This window comes from Aythya ferina, assembly GCF_964211825.1.
Source record: "Aythya ferina genome assembly, chromosome: 2".
In the NCBI taxonomy this organism is placed as follows: Eukaryota; Metazoa; Chordata; class Aves; order Anseriformes; family Anatidae; genus Aythya; species Aythya ferina.
The window spans coordinates 151,043,587-151,066,609 of record NC_140297.1 but is presented as its reverse complement, the minus strand read 5'-3'; the positions used below and the strand labels follow the sequence as shown (position 1 = coordinate 151,066,609).

Here is a 23,023-nt window from a genome sequence, read left to right as displayed (position 1 = left end):
AGAAGCAAAAATGGACAGGTTGACACTCATTTACAGAGAAGAGAAATGGGAGCAGCTCTAGCTCCCCTATTCCTGTTTTTCACTCCTCAGACAGCAGCTGGCTCTCAGGGGCATGCAGAGATGCTACCAGGATGCTTGACCGATCTGTCTCTGAGAATGTACCAGCCGCACAGAAGAGAAATTATAAGGAGGAATTATAAAACACCTTGGAGCAGAAGGAGGCAGAAACATGCAGGGTAAAAGGTAAGCAAGGAATGGCCAGAATAGGAAAGAAAGAGGAAAGAAGGTAAGAAAAAAGGGAAATACTCATATGAAAAACACCACAGGCATAAAATTCTAACATGAAGTGGAACAGAAAAAGAGAAGTGGATGGAAACTAAGAGGAGGAAGCAACTAGAAAGTTAAAGCAACAATGATTTCACAAGTGTTTGTCTATATAAACATACCTAAAACATACTTAGATATAGATACAGATATATACGTACACACCCAAGCAGAATTGTGTTGTGCTTTACCTGTGTTGCCCTGAATAGAAGTTAATGCTTTACCACAGGCCTCTGACAGACAGGTCAGCACAGACAGCTTCCACAGAGAGGTGGTTTTTTTACAGCAAAAGCAACACAGAAGCCATGTAAGAAAGCTCATAGCAGGGCAGCATGTTTACAGCTGCCACATCAGGCATGCACAGAGAGCCACAGAGGACTATCAGTGCTAATATTGGCATTACATATAACACCACCAAGAGCTTGAGATACCTGATGTGTCTTTCTGTGCTTGACATCATATAAAAATAGAATAGAAAGGCCAGTCTCTGTCCCACAGACCCAATGACCAAGGCAAAAAAATATACAGAAAGTAAAAGCAAATAAGGCAGACTAAGAGGAGTGGAATAAGAGATATGCAAAAGGAGATACCATCCCCTCAGCATACATGGCAATCCTGGATGGGCACATCCAAAAGTCTTGCTTTAAAAAGGCATCTGGGAAGGGGTGAACCACAACAGAGCACAAGCAAAGACCCACCCATTCCCTCTTCTCCAAATTCCCACTTAAACCACTAATGGAAATGGTGCAAAGAACCCCCATTACTTAACCAGCAGTAAGTAGTAACCCATATCAAAATCACCACATCCATCAAACCACCCAGCAAACAACCCCAACTAATGTGGCCACAATGTCCACCATGATCCCAACTTTACAATTCCTTTTCTGCATGCTGGTTTATTTAAATATCACATTTTAGGACATTCAAAACAGATGGGGACCAAAAGTCATACATTAATTAACTTCTGTGAGTCCATCCACAGGGTGGTAAAGGAGGTGACGTAATTAAGTATAGTAATTTAACATTTAAAATGTCAGCTAGATAAAATGGTTTGTTTTGACCACATTAACATGATAGGGTGTTACAAATCAATCTTGTCTGTGCAGAAAATTCCTGGTAATTAACGCTAGTTTGGAGAGGGTGAAGAGCGGAAAGGCAGGACAGGGTTAAGGATGTCTGGGCACTTACCTCAATCTCATTACTTCCTCTTTTATATATATATATTCTGAAAAAGCACAAATCACTGCAAGTAATGGGAATTCCAGTCAAATATGTTTTCCTCAATGCTCAGATTAAAGACTGAAGTCATCACAACATTACCTTTCAGCTAATGTACTAAGTAATGAACTCACATCTGATACATGTTGTTTCTCCTCTTTCTTCCAACCCAGCAGGGCCTGGTTTTGCTTGTGTGTTCCCTAACTATCTTTAATCATTATGTGAAACATTAATGTGAAATATTTAGAAAAAGGACTGTCAGGGACAACATACCTTGCACTTGGAGCAGAATATGATGAGTTTTGTGGTGGTCCTTATCACCCTGGGATGTCCAGTCCCTCCATGTGAAACTGGACCCTCAGAGAGCAGAGCTCCATTTCCTTGCAGAAAACTCCTCTAGTCTCTGGCACAAAGATTTAAGCAGTCCTTCTGCTACCTGAGGTGACAGAGGGAGCACCTTGAAAAGAGAACAGAAGACCTCTGCTTTATCTGTATTTCCAACAGAAGCCTATATAGAAAGGCATTGCAAGCTGCCCACGCTGCAGAGATGGGCTGCAGCTTTCTGGTCTGGATGGAGTTTCCCTTGCTTGCAGGCTCCGTACTCAGGTCTTTCATTGCTGCTGTCAAGACAAGATGCATTGAATGTCAGCATAACCAAGAGCAGGACTCTGCCTGGGAAGATGGCATTTACCCTCTCAATGAGCCAGAGATGATGGAAAGATGGGCACTGTTAGAGAAGAGTTTATCATCAGAAAGAGTTCAAGAGCACTCCTAACCTACCAACTCAAGTGACCAGCTATGGTTGTGGAATGGAGCCACCAGGAAGGCAGCAGATTCTTCAATCCCTTCCTCATGCCTGTCAGCTTTTCTGCACTGCTGGAGCTCGCTTCAGAGAGTTGCTCTTCACCCCTGAGCCAACAGTGTCTAACAATTCGTCTCTCCGGCAGCAGAGAGGTGCAAAAGGGTAAACAGAGCTAAGGCTTATCATCACCATTGAGTGCCCCAAGCATGGAAACTGGTGGGAGAAGGCAGTACCATTGTTTCTCCCTGGGTACCAGCCACCCCAAAAGGACTTGAACATGATTACAAGATCCTTCTTCTAGACCCACTGTGGCCTGCCATGGTGGAGGGAGGTTGGGAACCTCCCTGGGCAGACCTTCTCTGCCTGCCAAGCCTCCAATGAAACCACAGCTGCATGAGCTCAACCTTACTGTTTGCCAACTTCTAATAGGCATTGAAATGCTTTCATATATTCCAAAGGAATATTGATGTTATAAGCAGTATTTCATGGGTCTACAGGCTTTGCCATGCCTCAAGGAGACCTAAAATAGATTTAGTCTAGACTTCAAGACTTTCAAGAGTGCATGGCATAACAGAGAGGGTCCAGGCCTGGGAGCCAGATCCCACACACCAACGCTGTCCCTGTTGGTATCTTAGGCTGTTTCTGCTGCCACAGTAGAGACAACAGCATTTTAAATGCTCAGCATCCCTATGTTCTAAGAAGGACAAGATACCGCTGTTGGTTACTGTGAATATTAGCACTCCTAATATTATTACATTACCAAGACCAACTATAAGCTCTCCCAGACATGATGGATTAGCACAAGTGAGGGCAGGTTTTTTAATCCCTCTGTCTTACTGTCCCCTTCTATAATGCTTGCTCTGTGAGGTGCTGTTAGCAGTTACTAAAGGAAGAAATTTCTGATAATGAAGGTGATAAGATGCTGGAACAGGTTGTCCACAGAAGCTGGGGATGGGGCTTTGAGCAACCTACCTAGTGAAAGATGTCCCTGCCCATCACAGGTGGGTTGTATGATCTTTAAAGGCCCCTCCCAACACAAACCATGCTATGATTCTAAGAATAAAAATAATTTAAATCCTATTTTAAAATATAAATTTTAAAAACACAGATATTTTAAAATACAGATAAATCCTGTAATGTATCTCATGAAAGTATCCAAGAAAAATACTTACTAGAAGTCACTGAAAACATCCTGCAAAATAAGGTTTTTGCTAAAAATCTCTTAGGTCATCAAAATTTAAAAGGAACACAGGGACACAGGGTACCAACAGCAGTGCACAGCCTACAATACAAGGCAATGTGTTATGCCTTATGCTAAGGTACAGTCTCTTGGGCTCCAAATAGTCTGCAAACTGTATGAAAGATGGTTATACTCACATTACCACTTAGTAACCTGTAAATTGTACTTAATGCACTTAACTTTAAAATTAAAATTATAAAATTACTGCAAACCTCCCTTCCCTTCCCCTTTTCCTCCTGCTCCTACCTCCGTAGGAAGAATGGGAGTAGACTGTGGTATGGGTGATGAAAAGCTGGTACTCACATTTTCCTTCTGCACTAAGCTAGGAGCTAAGGGAGATTTTATTTCCAGTCCTTCAACACTTGCATGACCTCACAGAGCTAACTGGTGAAAAGTTTTCAAGTTTTTTTCTGCCCAGTAGTGTCAGTTGTGGTCACCAGACCTTCCCCTCAAAGACAGCCTACCAAAGTCACCACTGCCATCTCTGACCATGCCAAGCACAAGCACAGGACCTTTACTATTTCAGTGAGGCTCTGAGGGTCAAGGTGACATCAGGGCCCTGCCGTCCTCCACTGTGAACAAAAATACAAATGCAGTGACTGCCCCGATGCATTCAAAGGTGAAGAGCGGAAGAGGAAGGAGAAGAAATGGCTGCTGAGGGCAGAGCCCTCACACCCTGCCCACAGCCAAGTACGGGGAACCCCACCGTCTATCCAAGCTGCCTGTGACAACCAGCTCTGGTGGGTCTTAATGCCAACTAAGATATGGAAAACATTTCAAAACTAACTTCTCACTCCTTCAGCTTCCTGGATGGCAAATAGCAGCAGCATCTCCTCCTCTCACTGAGGTGCTTGGGGCGTTTCCTTCAGTCGCACCCGAGCAGCAATTTGGAAGACACCACACAAGTGCAAGTATGATTTCCTTTAGCACCATTACGTACACATCAAATTCCTGATCTGACTCATGTTGTTGTGATTGCACTGGTCCAAGGTATCAACCTTACCTTCACCCAAGCTGCACGTTTCATGTAGCCGCTTAGCCTTCACCCATCCTACCACATCTGGGGCGCTGGTGCCCATGCCCAGGTACTTGTGGGGGGCTGCAGGCATAGGTATAGGACCTGGTACAGGCTCTTCACCCCATCATGGAGACAGAGTTCTCCCTCTAATGTTCTTCCTTCTAATCTTAACTGTTTTTATTTACTAATCATTTGTATTCCAGAAAGCTGGGCCTCCTTCCATCTCATTCCACAAACCAAGACCTGAAGCTTGTCTTTTCCATTTTTCCCTCAGTAACCACAGAAGCAGAGAAACATTGGCAGGAAGAACCCCCCAGGGTCTCCAGTCCAACCTCCCATCTTGTAAACAAGACTGCTTATTTTCCTCTGTAAAATCAAGCATGTACTTTTTTGTTAGTATTATTATGTCATCTAATGGAAGCCTTTTTAGTGTTTAAGAAAAATTTAAAGCTTTACACACCATACACCTAAAAGCAAGCTAATATAAGAACCAGAGCCAGTTGTGAGATACCTGAAAGCAAACACACCACCATCTGAAAGCCTCAGAGTGGCATTTCAAGCCACCTGTGCCACAGCACCAAGCTCTTGGCCTTTGCTCCCCTCATGATCATTTCTGGGAAAGTGTATTTCACACCTTCCTACCCTGATGTAGGAGACAAAAAATAAACAAGCTGTTACTATTTAAATGAGGCTGGAAATGTTACTAAATATTTCCAAAATGACGTATATTAGCTGTTTGCTCTGTGTGATAAATTACAGATCACTTCATTGATTCGTGTGACTACCTGTTTATAAAATCAGCTGAAACAAAGGAGTTTTGGTCTATCACATCTAGGGTCTGCTATAGCAGGGCTACATTGATGTATCATAAATGTTAGGGTCTCTATCACGTCTAGGGAATGCAGCAGGGATACATTCATAAACATCATGTCTCTACCACAGTTAATATTAAAAATGTATTTACTTGTATCATTACCAAACTCTAACATTAGCAAAGAGGGACCCAAGATAGAAATGTTTCCATGTGGAAAAGACAAAATACAAAGCTGAGGGCAGCCTGGGCTTTGGCCGCTGCTCCACGTCCCACATGCTCTGACACAGGTAAGGCACAAGCCCACAGCTGCAGTTTCCACCACGTCAACCAGCACACAGCAGCACATTTCTACAACAGCAGCTCAATGGTTGCCAGAGGACAGTGATAGAGGATCGAACACCAAGCTGCAAGGATACAGCACCTGGCAGAAAGCTCTCCAGGAAAAGCCACCTTCTCTTAAGCAGCTTTCACAGTTCTGATACCTGTGTTTCATTCTTTACCTTTCAGCACTCATTTACATCCGTACTCTCTCATGTCCAAACACCCCAGTAAACCAGCAGCACACCCCAAGGGGTCTACGTGCTGATGACCTGCAGGCACACACAGGGAGCAGTCCCTATGTAGGCAGTAAGGCTCCAAATTCTTGAGCCACACTCTCCTTGCACAGCTGGCAAGTCCTTTCCAGCTGCACACCCAGTCCTGTCCCACAGGGCTCGCCCCTGCCTGGGCAGGGCACTGCACAAGGCAATACAATGCAAGTTATTTTGGCACAGATTTTGCTCAGCTTTCAAAAAGAAGTGCTTTACAGTATGATCAAACCTATGGCTCAAATTTCTAAGTGTTGAGTCGATCAGAAGTTGTTAGTTGTTGCTTTTTCTTTCACATGCTGTTAAGTTGGATTTTTCTTCTTCTTTCTAAGTTACTGACAACTGTCCCCCGACACCAGTTGAGATTTATACAGGACCACATAGGACGTTGACCTTCTGTAATCGGTGAAAAGATCAAAAATTTCAGTCCTTCTAACTGTAAGAAAAAAGCAAGGCAAGCAATCTTTGAAGTCCAGCTATCCTAATGCTGAAGAGCTTATAACAGTTCTAACGTGTTGGCCTCTATCACCACTGTGATGCTCCACCCACACTGAAGGTGTTACTGGCGTGACATACCCTTAACCAGCTCAACTTCACCAGTAATGCTAAAATGTGTCCCTGGCATGGAACCAGCAGTTATCCAGGGAAGCCAAGCAGCAGGGAAAAGGTTTTCAGAAGAAACCAGGGAGAAGTGGACTGGACTGTGCTGGCTCGATAAAGGAAAGATGATGGTGGGCTGGAAATGGGACTGGATCCCTGCAGTGGCCCTGCTTCAGAGCCTGGGGGCTCCCAGTACAATCCAGATCACATCAAGGACCCCCACAAGCTGCTCCACACAGTGTGTAATGGGATATTGTCTTGCCTCTTCCACCCACTTCTGCTCTCCACCAAGCCCTTACGAAGCAGCCTACAGCTCTGAGCACTGCTCTTGAGGTAGGGACCTCTGCTCCCAAAACAGAAGAGAGCTTTTGGGGGCTCCTCTGCACTCCTTCGCAGGACTGGGGCTCGGCCAGCACCTGGACAAGGCCCCAGCTTTCAGGTGAGGGCCCTGGCAATGCCATTCTCTCACCGCCCCCAGGGAAGCGCTCCATGTCCTGCAGCTCCTGGCCACGTGCAGGTTCTGGAGCACCACGAGGCCACCAGGCCGTGCCTGGCACAGCAAGAGCCCCACCACAGCTCTGACTAGGAATATAATAAAGGGTTTCTAGGCAGAAGGGCAGTTGCACCAGGTTTTCCTGACCAAGGCATTCAAAGAGATGACTCTCAAAGAAAACGCTGTCTTCCAAAACATCTTGTAGCAATGACGCTCCTATGTGCAAACGCACAGTCTTTCCAGGGCTTTGGGCTGCACTTTCTCACCAGGCTGCTCTGCAAACCCCATCTCAGCTCGGCCCATCCTCTGGCAGCACAGACAAGCTCCCACCACCCACACAACCCTGATGCAGCCATGGCCAAACCTCCCTTCTTCTGGCACGGGAGCCAATTTGCGGGAACCCATTCAATAATTTCCATACAAGATTTCCTCTGCTGCCTTTTCCAACTCAGGTTTTAAGGCAGAAATGACCAACAGAGAGAACCCATCCCTTCTCTTGGTCATTTCTTCCAGTGGCTAACCACCTTGCAATTAAAGACCTGTGCCATAACTTCAGATTCCAGTTGCCTACTGTCTCATCTGGCTCCCCAGCCACTGGTTCCAGCTACGCCTCCAATTGCTGCATTACGCAGCCCTTCCCTGCCTCATGTATTTCCACCAGCAGCAATTCACACACGGATCATTTTTCCTTCAAGGTGATGGGGGTATAACTGCAGGATCTGCTGACAAATCTAAGACATCAATAGCCGTGGAGATGTGACAGCAGAGCCTTCAGCACAGGCAGGACAAACCTGCTGGGAAATGCTAAGAGATATGCAGGCAGACCCTGATTTCCAAGACCCAGCTCCACACTGATACTCACACCTGTATCTAAAGAATACAGCACCACCTCAGAATGAGTTGAAAGGCATTTCATTCATACAGGTCTGGCTTGCAAACAACTGAGGATGCTCTGCACACCTGGCTGTCCCTGTGCTCATGTTACTCTGCATTCCTCGCAGGCGCTGCCTTCAGCTTGGCGGAGCTGAGGCACCGGGTAAGCACCTCACTGCTTGTCATCCATCTCATGTGCAGCGACAGGCAGCCACGATCCTCCCCCAAATGTCCCCTGGCACTTCCCAGAGCCAGAATTCAGGAAACACTAAGGAAGACTGCTTTAGCACAATGCTGGTCTCTGAAAAATGCTGTCCTCCACCAAACCGGGAGCACAGCAAGCACAGGGCAGGCAGGCACTGCACCTGCATGTATATAGGTATAAATAAACCTCAGGGAGCTGCACATGGACTGCTGCATGCCTTGCAGGACCCCACGCACTTTGCTACATAAGGCAGGCAGACTCAGAATAGAGGCAGCTGTGGCAAGGGGAAACGTGGCCCATACACGGCAGTGATGGGTCCAAGAGGCAGGTTGTTTCTTTATTCCCCCTCTCACGTTCTCCATAAATCTAGCCAGGAGGTAAGCAGGTGTTTGGTGTTAAAGCCATCAGCCAGCGAGGAGACAGAAAATAATGCATCCTCCCGTGCTTCAAAGCAAGATCTGTATCACCTTGCTGCAAACAGTCAAAAGCTTCCTGAGCAGGTACGCATCTTCCTCTGTGCTATTTCTGTTTGCAGCCCTGCACCCTTCTCAGCTCGCAAAGCAGGACCTTACACCACGTGGCCACCCTACACCAGGGCCAGCAGCAGAGGGTCGGGGCAGCAAGCCCCCCACCTCCAGCAGAAGCACGGAGACCAGCTCGGTGGCTCCCCCGAAGTTCAGAGAGACCCCCCTCCATATTTCCTAACTGGTGCAAACACAAACCACTTTGTCCTCCTCTGTCGCTCTGGGGACTGACCCGCTGGACGTGACATCCGCCCCGAAGCAGCAGCCACTTGCACCAGCGACAGCAGCCTCGGTAAATGCGTCCCCAAATCTCTGGCACCACTCCAAGCTGCAGTGCACCACACCACAGGTGCTGGCACGAGCCTGCTCTAAATCCACGTGTCAGGAGCAAAGGATGAGCCCCAGAGCTCCTGCAAAGCCCAGAAACACTTCCCAGGTCACAAGCCCAGCATTTCCCCTTGCCATGGCCTGTCAGTGCCTGCGCAGACCAATGGGGGAAATATATCTGTTTGTGTGCATGCACACACCTATAGATAAATATATCTGACATTTTTTTTATGGAGATATAACTCATGTAAGCCCTACCTTGCAATTCCTAGTATGGCTGCACCAGATAATTACAGAAAAAGCGATACTGTAGTAACCCACTGAACATCTTCATCTGAAAGGTAACAAAAAACACAAGATATTCCAACAGATTAAAAGTTCATAGAAATACAAATTTTCCCTACCCTTGCTCCACAACCTCAGCACTATGGGCAGCTTCCCCTACCAGCAATTCTTGGTGTAAAAGTCGGTGAAATACACACAGCTGGGAACTGTAAGCACTCTTTGCAAAGCATTCTGATTAAAAACAGGAAGATATGGTTCAGATCCTGCAAAGAATTAAGCACAAGCTCAAAGTTTAGCAGATAATTAAACCGAAATCTATGCTTTGGTTCGGCAGGGTCACGGGGAGAGACAAACACAACTGCACAAATGGGCTGTGCTGTCGGCAGACACAACTTCATCCGTTTCAGAAAGCAGTTGGCTCCCACAAAAGTTATATTCCACACACGCAAGTTCACGCAAGGAACCAATCTTCCATTTTAAGAACCACTTCATATACATAATCCATTTTTGCAACAGATGGGCTGTTCACCAGAGGCAGGCCTGAGCCTTCCCTTATTTTCACTATTGCTGAGCTGCTCCCACGCTGCGTGGCCATCAGCACCCAGATCGAGCAGGGGATGAAAAATCGTTTCAGCCCTCTGGATGCAAAATCATTTCAGCCCTGTGGAGGCAGGGAGCTTGCGCTGCTCTCGCTGTGCCCGTGCAGGGATGCTGGAGGTGAAGATGCACGGCCTATTTCACACCTAACAAGCACAGAGGCATTCCCAATGGCTGGCAAATTGCACCTGCACAGCTAACTACGTTCATATAACTTAAAATACACAAAGGCACAGTCTTATCTATCAGAATTATTGCACTGCTAACCTATGACTTAATGCTGTTAGAAGGGAGAGAGAGGGAAAAAAGAAAAAAACAAACAACAGAAGTTAGAGGTTTGTTTCTAAAACAATGCAAAGTATGCATAAAAACACTCCAAAGTCCCTGGGGTGTGAACTGGCACTTATCAGAGACACACAGCACCTAGCACAAAAGAGCATCCGACTGGTCCACGTGCTAGGAAAATACACATGCTTATTATATAATTTTTAAAATCACAGTGGAAAGGAAATGGTGTTTGTAAGACGTTACCGAATATTGCACTGCAACATCATTTCTAACAGAGATGTCAACACTTCTGAGCTAGATTTTTTTAAAAATACTCGTATTTTACAGCAATAGGTACTAGTGCTGTTATGACAATCCAAACCAGTGGCACAAACTGATATTGACGAGCCTATTTCTGCTTGATGAAGAAACAAACAATCTCATTCTGTACAGCCATAACACATCCACAACACACTAGCTAATACGGTCTAACATACCCCCAGAAAAGCTCATCAGGCGCATGTTTCGTTCCAAATCAATGCCTTAAATAATGCCTATTTTGGAACAAACACATTAGCAAAAAGGAACTAGCACGGGGTTTGCACCGCCCTGCCTCTGACCAGATACGTGGACAGGCCAACATGCCTAAACTTGTCAACACAAATGTGATTAAAAGAGATTTCTGCGCAGGCCTCCAGCATCTTTCAGGCAGGATTATCAGTTCTGCTGGCATTTCTCCGCAGGGTATTTTAAGATGCACTAACCGACGGTTTGCTAGGTTAAGACTCGAGTCCTGAAGCGCCTCATCGACGAAAACATTTTACCACCGCTTATCCATAACCAGGAGATGTGGCCTCTCCAAATTAACCCGGGCTTCCAAAACCAAATAAACAAACAAACCGAAAACAGCCTTTTTTTTTTTTTTAAGGAAAAGGAGGCCTAAGCCCTTCTTGCATCCTCCTCCTAAGGCCTCGGTGGCACCCAGCTGACATCAGGAGGGCTCGGGCCGGGTCCCGCAGCCCCCCGCAGCCCCCCGGCTGCGCGCATCGCACAGCACCAACGCCCCCCGCAGCCGGCACCCCCGGACCCTCCCTGCCCACCCCGAGCTGCCCCGCTCCGAAACGGCTTGGCAGGGCCTCGGGGAGCACACCCGGGCTGTAGGGCCGGGATATGGGGGACAGGGGGAATGGGGGGAGACGCCGCCGGGGCATTCCCCAGCCTCCCGCACCCCGACCGCCGCCGACCTTTATGGCCGCGATGGGAGGCATCCCGACCCCTTCGCCTCCCCATCCGCAGGGATTTGGCTCCGCACGCTCTATTTTTAGCCCACCGTCGCCCCCAACGCTTTAAAAAGACTTCAGAAAATAAGAAAATAAAAGGAAAAACAAAAACAACAAACACGCACACACACAAACCCTCTCCCCACCTCCATCCGCGCCAACGCTGCAAAACTCCACCGCGACCTGCGAGCCCCACAGCGGGGGGGAGGGAGAAATGATTAAAGCAAGGGGAAAATAATAATAACAACAATGATAATAAAAGAAGTAAAGAGCACACATGCAAACAACCTCCCCTCACCCCACCGCCGTTAACTGCAAGCCCCGGTACTCACCGCGCCCTTTCCCCCCCCCCAAAAAAAAAAAAAAAAAAAAAAACAACCTCTCTCCCTTTCTCTCTGAGAAAGGGGTCCGGAGGGCCGGGAGCAAAATAAATAAATAAATAAATAAAAGAAATAGAAATAGAAATAAGCCATGGAGTGCTGCAAAGGAAAATAAAAAAGGCAAAGCAGCGCGGAGCGCCCATGTGCTCGGCGGAGCACGCGCTCGCCTCAATGGAACGTTGTGCTGGCGAGCGGCTCGTGACGTCACCGCCCCCCCCACACTCCCCCCTCTTTTTGGGTTCGCGAAGTGCCCGGGGATGGATGGAGGGGTGAAGGGTCGGAGGGTCCCGCACACCTTCCCCAGAATGAAAGGAGGGGGTAGGCAGCCCCCGTTCGGGCTAAGGGTGGTGGTTGGCAGTGCGGGGAGTGTGTGTTGGGGTGGTGGGGGGGGATAATAATCGAAAATGCGGATGCTGGTGGAGCAGTAAAAGCAGAGTGAATCTCCACAATGAGGGCAAAACAAGCACTATTTTCCTTTTTATTTATGTATTTGCTTACTTTCAGCAAGTAAAAATGTAAGAAGTAAAAAAAAAAAAAATCTGGAACACATGTCCTGTGAGGAGTGGCTGAGGGAGCTGGGGTTGTTCAGTCTGGAGAAGAGGAGGCTCAGGGGAGACCTCATTGCTCTCTGCAACTGCCTGAAAGGAAGCTGTGGGGAGCTGGGGGTCAGCCTCTGCTCACAGGTAACCAGTGATAGGACCAGATGGAATGGCATCAAGCTGTGCCAGGGGAGGTTCAGGCTGGAAATGAGGAGACATTTCTTCTCAGCAAGAGCAGTCAGGCACTGGGACGGGTTGCCCAGGGAGGTGGTGGAGTCCCCCTCCCTGGGGGTGTTCAAGGAGAGGTTGGATGTGGTGCTTGGGGACATGGTTCAGTGGGTGACATTGGTGGTTGGGGGATGGTTGGAGCAGATGGTCTTGGAGGGCTTTTCCAACCCTGATGATTCTGCAATTCTATGAAATGAAAGGCATCCTCCTCCGTTCAGGGCTGGAACTGGAACCTTCAATGCTAAGTGATTTTTATTTTTTTTTTTCTACACAAATTTTGCTCCATCCAGGAGCACCTTTGGGAGAAGCAGGAGCTGCTGCATGTTCTCCCCACTGCACGCACACCCCAACAGTACCCATCAGATGAAGTGGCTGGGCTAGAAGCTACTTCTGCCACACCAAGCTCACCTGCACAGCACACATCCATACCCAGCTCAGGTGAGATGTTCGATGTAATTCTGAAAGCATGAATAGCGAGAGCCATTTCAATTAATCAGTGAGTATGGTCCTGACTCCCCGACAGCTCTTTGAATGGTGCAATAAAAAGCTCATCTGCAGGAACAGCCCAGTCATTGCAAATGCAAAAGGTACAAAATGAGGGTACAAAATGAGGCTTTGTCCAAAGTGACTCTGTGGTCTAGCAGTTTGAGCCAGGCACAGAAAGATGGATTGGAAAAAAACAACTTTGCATGCTCATGGTGAGAGCTGGGAGAGCTGTCCTGAGCAGGGGCACCCAAATACCTCCAGGGAGCTGCTGTGCCCCAGTGGGACAGAGGAGGTGACATGAAGGTGGATTTGGGCCACTCTCTCCCACCTGGCTGCAGCCCAGGTCCCAAATAAGTGACATCCTGAGGTCAGTGAACCTGGGATAAAGACCAAAATCTGGGGGTCCTGATGGAAATGAGGGATCCTTCCATCAGAAAGGGCTTGAGTGCTGGAGCAGCCTCGCACATTATTTCACCAAGAGTGTTCCCATTTTGGGGGCTGGCGGAAACAGTGGCACGGAGCTGGCCCTGTGCCTCCACGTGGATATTGCCCTTATTGGGGCCCTGATGGCTGCTTCACAGCTTCTGGATGCCAGAGAGGAAGAGAAATATGTATCAAACAGCCCCCAAAATTGAGCTTTCATTCCTTTCTCCCTAGGACTCCCTTCCTTCTTCTGCAAAACACATGCAGAGCTGCTGTTCCACATCACCTCCAAAGGAAGCTGCGATTCTCAGCTCCCCAGACTCGCCTGTGTGCTACATGGTGCCAGCTCCATGTGCCATGAGGAGACAGAGGCATCTCCACCCAGCGGCTGCCCGACTACCCAGAGAAGCCACCCATGGTCACACGTGTTGCTGTGGCCACCCCCGGTGAGGCAGCTCCAGTGATCAGAAGTCAGGGTGCAGACCCTGTGAGCACCCATAAACCCTCCTTTGGGTCTGAGCCCCTTCAGGGCACACTCACGAGGCTGGTGGTGGGGTGTCAGCTGGCTGCCAAGCATTCCCCCCAGCCCTGGCATGGGAGATCGGCAAAGTCTTGAGTGTCTCTCATTGCAGGAGGAAACCCCACAATCCTCTTTCCACAAACACGTGTAATATCTGCTCAGTGCCTGCATTGTTTAGCTCCGCAGCCTGCGTGGTGGTCTCACTCTGCAAATTATCCAGCGTTACAGGCTGAATAAGCTCAGCCTGTGTCAATCAGTGTAATCACCTTTGCGACAGCCCCACACACCCACGCAAGGTGGTGGCACTGCTCTGAGCTCAAACACAGCAAGGCCAAGGCCAAATGATGCGATGTGCTCTCACAAGGCCAAAGGAAGAGCAAGAGGCATGCTGAAAAAAAAATAAATACATACATACATACACATATGTGCCAGCTGAAGGCTTCTGCCCTCCGGCAGCCTGCTGTTGCTTCCCTGTCTATGCCCGTACCAGCCCTGCCGGCTGCAGGGATCACATGAGAGCTGCTTAATCCGTGTCAGGCGGAGCTGGCCAAGCGAGGTGAGGTGCCAGCAGGGTGAACAGGAGCTGTGCTGCCTGTGGTTAGCGTGGCATAGAGGTGCCAGTCTCCAGCTGGTGGGCATGAGCCTCTGGAGCAGGGAGGTGCAACGAGACTGGGGTGAAAATTATCATCCCCCGGCCCAGATGCAGGGCATGGGGAGACAGCTGAGAATGTGTCATCATTGTGGCAATACTTTATAGTTCATATCATCCAGGGACTGATTCTGTTCCAGGTTGACTCTAGAACCATCCCAAACCCTACATGAACTCAAATGTTGGGAAGAAAGGGCTGGGTCATTGCGTCTGTTGCTCCCCTACTGGAAACCATCATTTCACACATCCCGCCATAAGGCCTTCAAGGTGAGCATTGGTGTCCTGTCCTTACCTCACCTTCTGGGATGTTACCTTGGAGCCTCACCTCTCCGAAGGTCAGAAAGCACCTAATTTCCATCCTGAATGTATTCAAAGCGTTTGCCCACCCGTCTGCTCTGCAGCAGGTGTTAGGATTTGACAGAACCAGCTCTTCTCACCCTTACACATACCTCCCTGTTGTGTTGGCCCATATCAAGTTCATTCCGTGATAAAATAAAGGTACCAGGCAATGGTGTTCTCATAATTTATTTATATTCCCCTGCCTTTTAATTTAAGTACTCATATTCATCTACTGAAAATGCGTTCCCGTCCCCAAGCGGTGATCTGTCCCCAGGGTATGGTGACTCACCCGGGGCTTTTGGGGGTGCAAAGCTCCAAGAACGAGGAGCAGGTGGCAATAACAGGGCAGAAGCAAAGACTGGAAACTCTCTGAAGCTGGTAGAAATCTCCCACTGCCTGCTGTGTGCTCTCAGTGTTGAATGTAAGAGGAAGAGGAGAGGAAGGTGTCATGGTAGTACTATAGATACTCAAGAAATGTCTTTGCCCAGAGCTGTGGCAGCAGATTGCACCATCACAATAACCAGTCCCACTCCCCAGATTACATGCAATTTTGTTCTGATGTAAACATGTCACTGGATTTCTGCCCATCTGTTCCTTTCCACGAATTCTCCATAACCATAGGTTGGCACCTCTCTTGGGGTACATTGGGCACGGAGAAATATAACGCAGAAAGGAAGCAGAGAGATGATTGATTTTGTGATACAGCTCCCTTAGGCACGATATTGCTCAGACCCCAGAAATGCATGCTGAATCCTTCTCTAAAAGACTGTAGGGAAGACGTTTGGCAAAGAATTGGGAACATGTTCCAAGGAGAAGGAGATTCCTTCAGGCCCTAATTCAGAACAGCTTAGCAGCGATGCCAGAGTGACAAAAGAGGGTTGATATGAAGCACTGAAATAACAGGCTTGCTTCGGATGGCCCAACTGCAGGAGCATGTGATTCAGATGCTCTGTATATTCTCCATGCCTGTGGAACTCAAAATAAATAAATAAATATATAAAAACAATAATAATAAAAAGTGACATTTTAAATTGATGTCTTTCTGAGTCTGCAGCATGAATGATCTAATAGGACAGAGAGGTGCAAAAACTCTATTTGAAATTATGGAGGGAATTTCAGATAAATAACATGGATGTGATTTAATAAATAATAAAGCAAGAGAAAAAAACATGTCTGCCTTACTAAATTTGTGCTGGACTGATAGGATTGAAAGTAGACCCAGAGATGAGCATGCCTGAGTTTTGAGGAGAGTTAATAAAACCACAGGCTGGAGGTTTGACATCACAAGTGAAAAAACAAATGCGAGAGAAGGAAGAGAGAATTGAGGAGAGAGAGGCTGCACCATTTGGGTCCCATCCAGATTTCCCAAGGAAGTGCCTGAAAAAGACTGAGTGAGTCGTTGGGGAGAAGGAACTGAGTTTGTTTTGTGTGAAGGGCAAAAGATCAGGCCAGAAGCTGCAGGCCTGGGAGAGGAAGTGAAAAGTGGTGCTGTCAGCAGGGACAGAAAGCCCAGGGCATGAAGAACATCATCAGATGGGTGGTAAGAATTGTGGGTCTGGTTATAGGAGATGGCACAAGCCCACTGAAGCCAATGCCATGGTGTTAGGTGGATGTTCCACAGTGACAGGATCTGAGGGAGCAGCATGGAGCTGGGACAGGGGAGGGTCAGGCTGGGGGTTAGGGAAAGGTTCTGCACCCAGAGGTGGTTGGGCACTGGGACAGGCTCCCCAGGGCATTGGTCATAGCACCGAGCCTGCTGGAGTTCGAGAAGTGTTTGGGCAATGCTCTAAGACACATGGGCTGATTTTTGGGTGGTCCTGTGTAGACGGTCCTTGTGGGTCCCTTCCTGCTCAAGATTTTCTACAATTCTGTGATTCTGTGACTCTGTGACATGGCATGCCAAGGGGATGTCCACCAGGAGATGCTCAGTTTGAGAAGCTTGAGATAGGGACTGCATGTCCTGGCAGCAGCAGAGGACAGAAGCAGCAGGTGAGGCATCACCAGGCTCTGGAGAAGAGCCTCGTGCCTGCTTTCCCGCGGGGGAAGCGCTCAGCTCCAGGGAAAGCAGCAGGGCCCTGCCTTCCTCACACCGGGCTCCTGTTGCTAAATCGGAGAGGAAACTGTTTAACTTGTCGGTTATTCTTTGGCACCTGCAATTGTGTTAGACACTAGAAACAGGTCAGACCAGCCAAGCTGGCGTAAACCACTGCGGTATCCCCAGGGTCCTTCCCTTTCTGTTTACTTTTTTAGCCTTTATGCTAATCTCTCCCTCTATAACAAACACACAACATTTATAGAAGCCATTTTCCAGCACGAATGACACCGGCAGCCCCTAGAGTGTCACAGCAAGCTTTTTGACAGAGCAAAGATGTGACCTGATGTTGGGAGCGGTGCTCAATGCACTTCCAGCAGCAGGATGGAAGCAGAGGGTAAAGAGATAAAATGCGCACTAGATCCTCTCCTCTCAAGCCCAGTTGCTATCTGCACACCCACTTTTAGAGCTGAACCTTCCCAAAGTGCTTGTTTTTGTATGTGCCCCAAACCCACCTGGGGTGCCTGGAGCAGGAGCTGGGGCTCGTCTGGGTCCTTCGGGGGCTTGGACTGGCTAGGTTGTGATTGCAGCACTATGATCTTCCTCAAGAGCAGTTTAGGGACTTTTGTACTTTTTAGCATAGCTGGTGACAGTGGCACCACTGCCCGCTTCTTGTACAACACCCCAGCACCTCCCTAAGAAGCAGGAGACCTGGTTTGACACCCTTCTTTGCATCTGCTCCCAGGCTGCAAGAAGCCTTTGGCCTCTGTGGGGCCCTTTCTTCCCACGTCCCAAGGAAGAGGTCACAGTGTGGGCAGGATCCTCTCCTGAGAGCTGCAAACCCATTCCATAGCCATGACGATGATGATGCTCCTACACTACAAGGCATAGCATTTCCCCCTGGGACAGAAATATGAATATGGGTGGATGGTTAACAACTACTAAGGAAAATCCACAAGCACTGGACTGCAGGAAGGAGGGAGAAGTACCAGGTTTGGGAAATTCTCATAAGCTGCTCACCAGTTTAGTCCCAAAGAGTGACCCATTTTGAGTCCTGAGCCTCAAGCCAGACACCCATGCAGCTGGTATTCCATGAAGAGATTTAAGCAATTGCATAGGACAGGCAAAAACAGAAAGCAGGACAGCCACAGCACTCACACAAGTAGATAAATACTAGGCTGTGCCCCTTCCACATGGCAAGCCATGGTCATTAATTTTGCACTGTGCCAGGGAAGCAGAGGAAATAGAAGCAATTCAGAAGCAGTAATGATCAGTGAAGTCAGACAATGCCCCTGAGATGCATATATATATCGTACCCAAGCACATAGATACATAAACTGAGGTGTAGATATGCAAAATGCCTTGCCTGTGGCCACACGGGACATGCACATTGCCTGCTGGCTGCTGTAACCGAGAGGGACCGACCCCGGGCTGCTGATCTCAGCACTGGGTGACAGACAGGGCTAGCTAAGTGAGTGGGATAACCACGGCTGGCATCTCTGCTGTGTCATGATTCACAGCCCTTAATCGCTGTTAAACAAATCCAAATGAAATTACACGTAAAGAGCCGGGAACTACAGTCTGAAAAAATGCAAACATGTTCTTCCCCATCAAATCTAATTAGATTTGCCAAAATCAGTGTGCATTGATCTGTGATTCAAACAGTATGCTGATAACAAATTTTCATGATAGACATGGTTATGAAGCTACTTGACTAGACTATGAATTAGCCCCTTCAGCAGGAGCTCTCAGCACATTTTCTCAGTGTGCTCTTCCACAGGCAGCTTTTAATCCAAAAATCAACACACAGTCCCATTGTTTAAGGTTTTCTGGGCTCTCTGCTGAGTGTCCAGCAGAGAAGTGAGGCAGGCAGCGTATTCATGTTGACGATCAATCTCTGTTAAAATCAACACACCATTTTTAGCCACCCAGCTAAGCACGCTGCAGTACGTGCTGGGAAAAGACCTTTCCACCACTGGGCAGAGAAGCTCATTTTGTTGTCATGCTGTGCAACTTCACCTCAGTGATGATGGATAGAAAAAGCAGAGCTTTGTATAAAGAGAATCCCATAAATAATCATGGACTATCACTCCAGAAGCCCAGCACTGCACAGATACAGCTTGCTGTTATTTGCCTGTGTCCAGTGTCTGCCCTCAGCCTTCAGGGATGTTTGATGTGTTTTTTTTCGCAGCCCATGATGGTGAAGTCACGCTGATCTTCTGCTCGCAATGGTTTGTCGCAGTACCAAGTGGTCACAGCAGGTACCAGCGAATGGAGATGATAAAATCAGAGCAGAGCAGGTAAGTCTTAAAGACGTCAAAGCAAATCCTGAAGTGTCAGGAGAGACCGAGGGACAGGATTTTCCATTTGTGCTCAGTTTCAGCTGAGCTTTGCATCCACTGACATCTGAGAGCTTCTGAAAATTTGACTCCCCCGAGAGCTGGAGTGCATCAGAGTGTAAAGTTACCCAGAAAGAATGGCAGAGGGCAGGCAGTGCACTTGTATCTGACTGTACCCCAGATTTATCCCATCCCTGGTGTCTTTTCATCCAGAAATCATTATTTCTTTGGGAGAGTAAAACCGCAGTAGTTTTTTGGACTGATCTTTAAAAGTGATGAAGATCCCCAACTGCAGCCCAAGGCAATGGGACCTGCAAACTCTTGGCACCTCTGAGAATTGACTTACTGTGTCTTAAACCATGTGCAACAGCCCTGTGCAACCCCATCCCTGGCCACAACCAAGGCATTGAGCATTGGGCACTGGCACAGGTTGCCCAGAGAGGCTGTGGGGTCTCCTCCTTGGAGAAGTTCACAAGGCTCCTGGATATGGTCCTGGGGACCCTGCTCTGGGTGTTCCTGCTGGAGCAGGGTAGACCCCAGATGACCAGATGCTCCCTCCCTGCCTCAACCAGTCTGTGTTCCTGTGGCTGAGAGGGAAGGGCATGGGGGACACCCAGCATGCCAGCTATTTCATGGTGGTCCTCTGTAAGCAGGAGGTTTATCTCTGCGTAGAGATAAACCACCAAGTGTTTACTACAGGGACCGACAGGCTGGATAGTGTCATTCCCAGCACAGTGGAAGTTATTGTGCAATTTCACAGCAATACTAGCCTCCGTGTTTTCATGAGCTCATTAGCCCAACTTTTCAAAAATCCAGAGAATTACAGCAATGCAGTGTGGCATAGTCATGCCAGTATAAGTGAGAGGGAGAGGTTACACCAGCACACTGTCTAAGCCACTGTGGCTGTTTGTCCTGCCCATCTGCACTCTGGCACCTTGGCCCATCTATCCCCCTGAGGCTGTGCTGGGTTTCTGCTTCACCCCAGCAAGCCACAACCATGCCAAGGGCAAGGAGAAGAGGGCACAACTTGTCCACACATAGATAGACAACTAGGGTCAACTGCCCATGCGGCAGCAGCCTGGTATCTTTGTGTAGCTAGACGAAATAAAAAAGAGGTATCAGTTTAGCCCATTTCATAAAGCCAAGTAAATGGAGCAGCAGCACACCATGGATGATAGCTGCTTTCCAACCTAAGCTGCCGATAAGCTGTGGATTACGAAGCCTCCCCACCCACACAGGAATTGTCCACCAGAGGCCCTGCAGAAGGAAAATCCCCAGCAGAGACAAGGCAGGTATCGCTACACAATCCTGAAATTCCTTAAAACCAGAATGGGCTGCCTTGAAAAACTTTGTGAAACCCTGTCTGCCTTCAGTTTTAAGCTCGGTTTGGCTGAACCGGTTTGAAAACTGGCTGGAGAGCCAGAAGGGGCCAGCAGGATCACCCAGGAAAAGCAGGCGTAGAAGTTGAGCTCCTGGTGCCTATGTTCATCAGACCAGTGTCCTCTCGGCCAGGCTGGGCGGAGTGCCTCGCCTGATAAAAGGCTGAGCTCAGCAGACATGAAAGGAAGGTCGTTAGCAAAGATCAAAAGGTATGGATGGGAGATAGAGCTGCAGCATTTGCAAAGTTACCAAAGTCTTCCAGTGAGAATGAAGAGAAGGATGCTGTGATGCTAAATGAATGGGGCAATCTAGATAATGATATCAGAATTAAATTAATTAAGGGAAGATTAAAGAAAGATTGCAAAATGAAGGTTGTAATCCCAGCGCCGCTGGAGTCAATGGGTATTTTGTGGGTGACTGTGAAGAGGCTGAGGGTTTGCTCCAAATGCATACCAAGACAAAGGAAGTTACGAACTGTGGGCTAATTTACACAAATCCAATTAAATTTGGGAATAAATTAATAGTGATGGCCTCACAGTCACAAAATTGAAGCCAGGCATGGCTGGAGCATCCAGCAGGGTAAATATGAGATGGGTGAACATCATCACTGACCTGCAGACACCGGGGTTTTCAGAACACACCAACAGCAGCAGGACAGCCTATACCTTGCTTGCTGTAATTTCTCTCAGGACAGAGCTTTCTATTCAAAGCATATTAAACAGATTTAAACTGGCAAAGTGAGTTTGCACCAGATCGGCACTTTGCATCATGTGGACGCAACGTTTCTGCTCCTGGAGCTGGCACTCCTTGGGGGGATTTACTGTTCCTCCGAGTGAGCTCCCCGAGTGCCAGCAAGAGGCACATGTGCAGAGCAACCTCCAGAAAACATCAACGGAGCTTAAAATCTTCCAGCACATGGAGTTCCCACCCAGCACTTCATTGACATTAACCCTGAGGTTCATTAAGGAATTTACCTACTGATTTCAAGGCTTGAAAAATTACAGGAATGGCATGAAGCCCTGCACCAAGGCAGCATGGTGCAGCTGTGCAGACCTTGGTGGCAGTCACCATGCTGCATAGATATTTTGCTCCAGCTGCTGAGTAGGTCATAAATATGTGGCGATTGTTCTGGACCTCCTTTAACACACTTTAATGTTAATGCTTTTGTGGTTCCTGTTCACTGCTCTACATCTCTTGCTCAGCTCTTGGTTTTAGGGCAGTAAACTGAAATGAATGAGGAGGGGGTGGATTCACTTTTTTATTAAGCACCCAAGTCCAAAAATTAAATTCTGAATGCAAGCATAGATGCTGATAAATACTTTTGCCCTTGTAAAACACGGGAAAATGCTGGTTTGTTCCATAAGGGCAGGAGATTCATTTTTCTCTCTTTCACAAATGTAGAAGGAGAAAAGTGCTTTTCAGTAAGAATCCAATTTTACAGGGAGGGAATAATACGTAACATAGTTGAATCACTTTGATGTCAATTTTATTTTGCAATCACTTCATAAGATATTCATATAGCTTTTTACATTCTCTCAAAATGTGGAAGTCTAGGCACAATGCAATATTATCTTACTCTTTACCACAATGATGAACGATAATGAGAAAGCATAATAAGATTTTACTTGCGCCCAAAGAAAAATCTGCTTTATCCCAGATGAGAGGAATTTTGCAGATCAAATTAATATTATAAAACAGTACAATTTATCAAAATAATATGGCTTTTCTTCTCTGAATTCACCGCAAATCACAATGTCTGCAGCCATCGTGAACTCTTAGGGTCTGATGGATTTTTTAAAAAAATCTCTGTCCATAAAAAACACTTGGTTGATAAAAGTAAAAAAAAATAATAAAAAAATATATATATCTGATATTTGAAAGCCAGGTTGTAGCTGTCATACAGCAATTCCGCTTCCTGTCCAAAATCTGGTCTCATGCAAGGGAGAAGGGTCTTTGCTCAGATTCCTCAGGAACCAATGTATCACATTTGATTTCCTTCTGAAATTTGTATGTGTATGGAACGAGTGTAGCATAATTCTTGCAATGTATCTTGTTGCATCCTTTTAATTTAGATTCTGTTTACTCCTCTATTCCCAATTTTAACATAAAGCCTAAAGGCCAGTTAGTGAAGTGTGAAATAGTAACAAAACCCTGATAGACACTGGGGGTTGAAACCTCTTGGCTGTCTGATCCTGCCTCCTCACCATGTCTCCTAGTGCATTTTCACTTGTTTTTACACAGGTTAACAGCAGCT

At 47.4% G+C, this 23,023-nt stretch overlaps 1 protein-coding gene across 11 annotated transcripts in view; it reads right to left on the bottom strand.

Moving 5' to 3' along the window:
* Nucleotides 1-12,007, bottom strand: part of LOC311432873 (uncharacterized protein) — an 89,197-nt gene extending 77,190 nt beyond the window's left edge. For 3 of the 11 annotated variants that reach the window (XR_014690387.1, XR_014690388.1, XR_014690389.1), the window contains exons 1-2: nt 11,834-12,007; nt 1,816-1,999 (exon numbers count right to left, since the gene is read on the bottom strand). The gene's annotated coding sequence lies outside the window, so the exon portion shown is untranslated. Of the gene's footprint in view, nt 1-1,815; nt 2,000-9,283; nt 9,360-11,833 lie in introns of all 11 variants that reach the window. The other 8 variants (XR_014690394.1, XR_014690395.1, XR_014690396.1 and 5 more) reach the window with 4 other exon arrangements.
* Nucleotides 12,008-23,023: the final 11,016 nt, after the last annotated feature.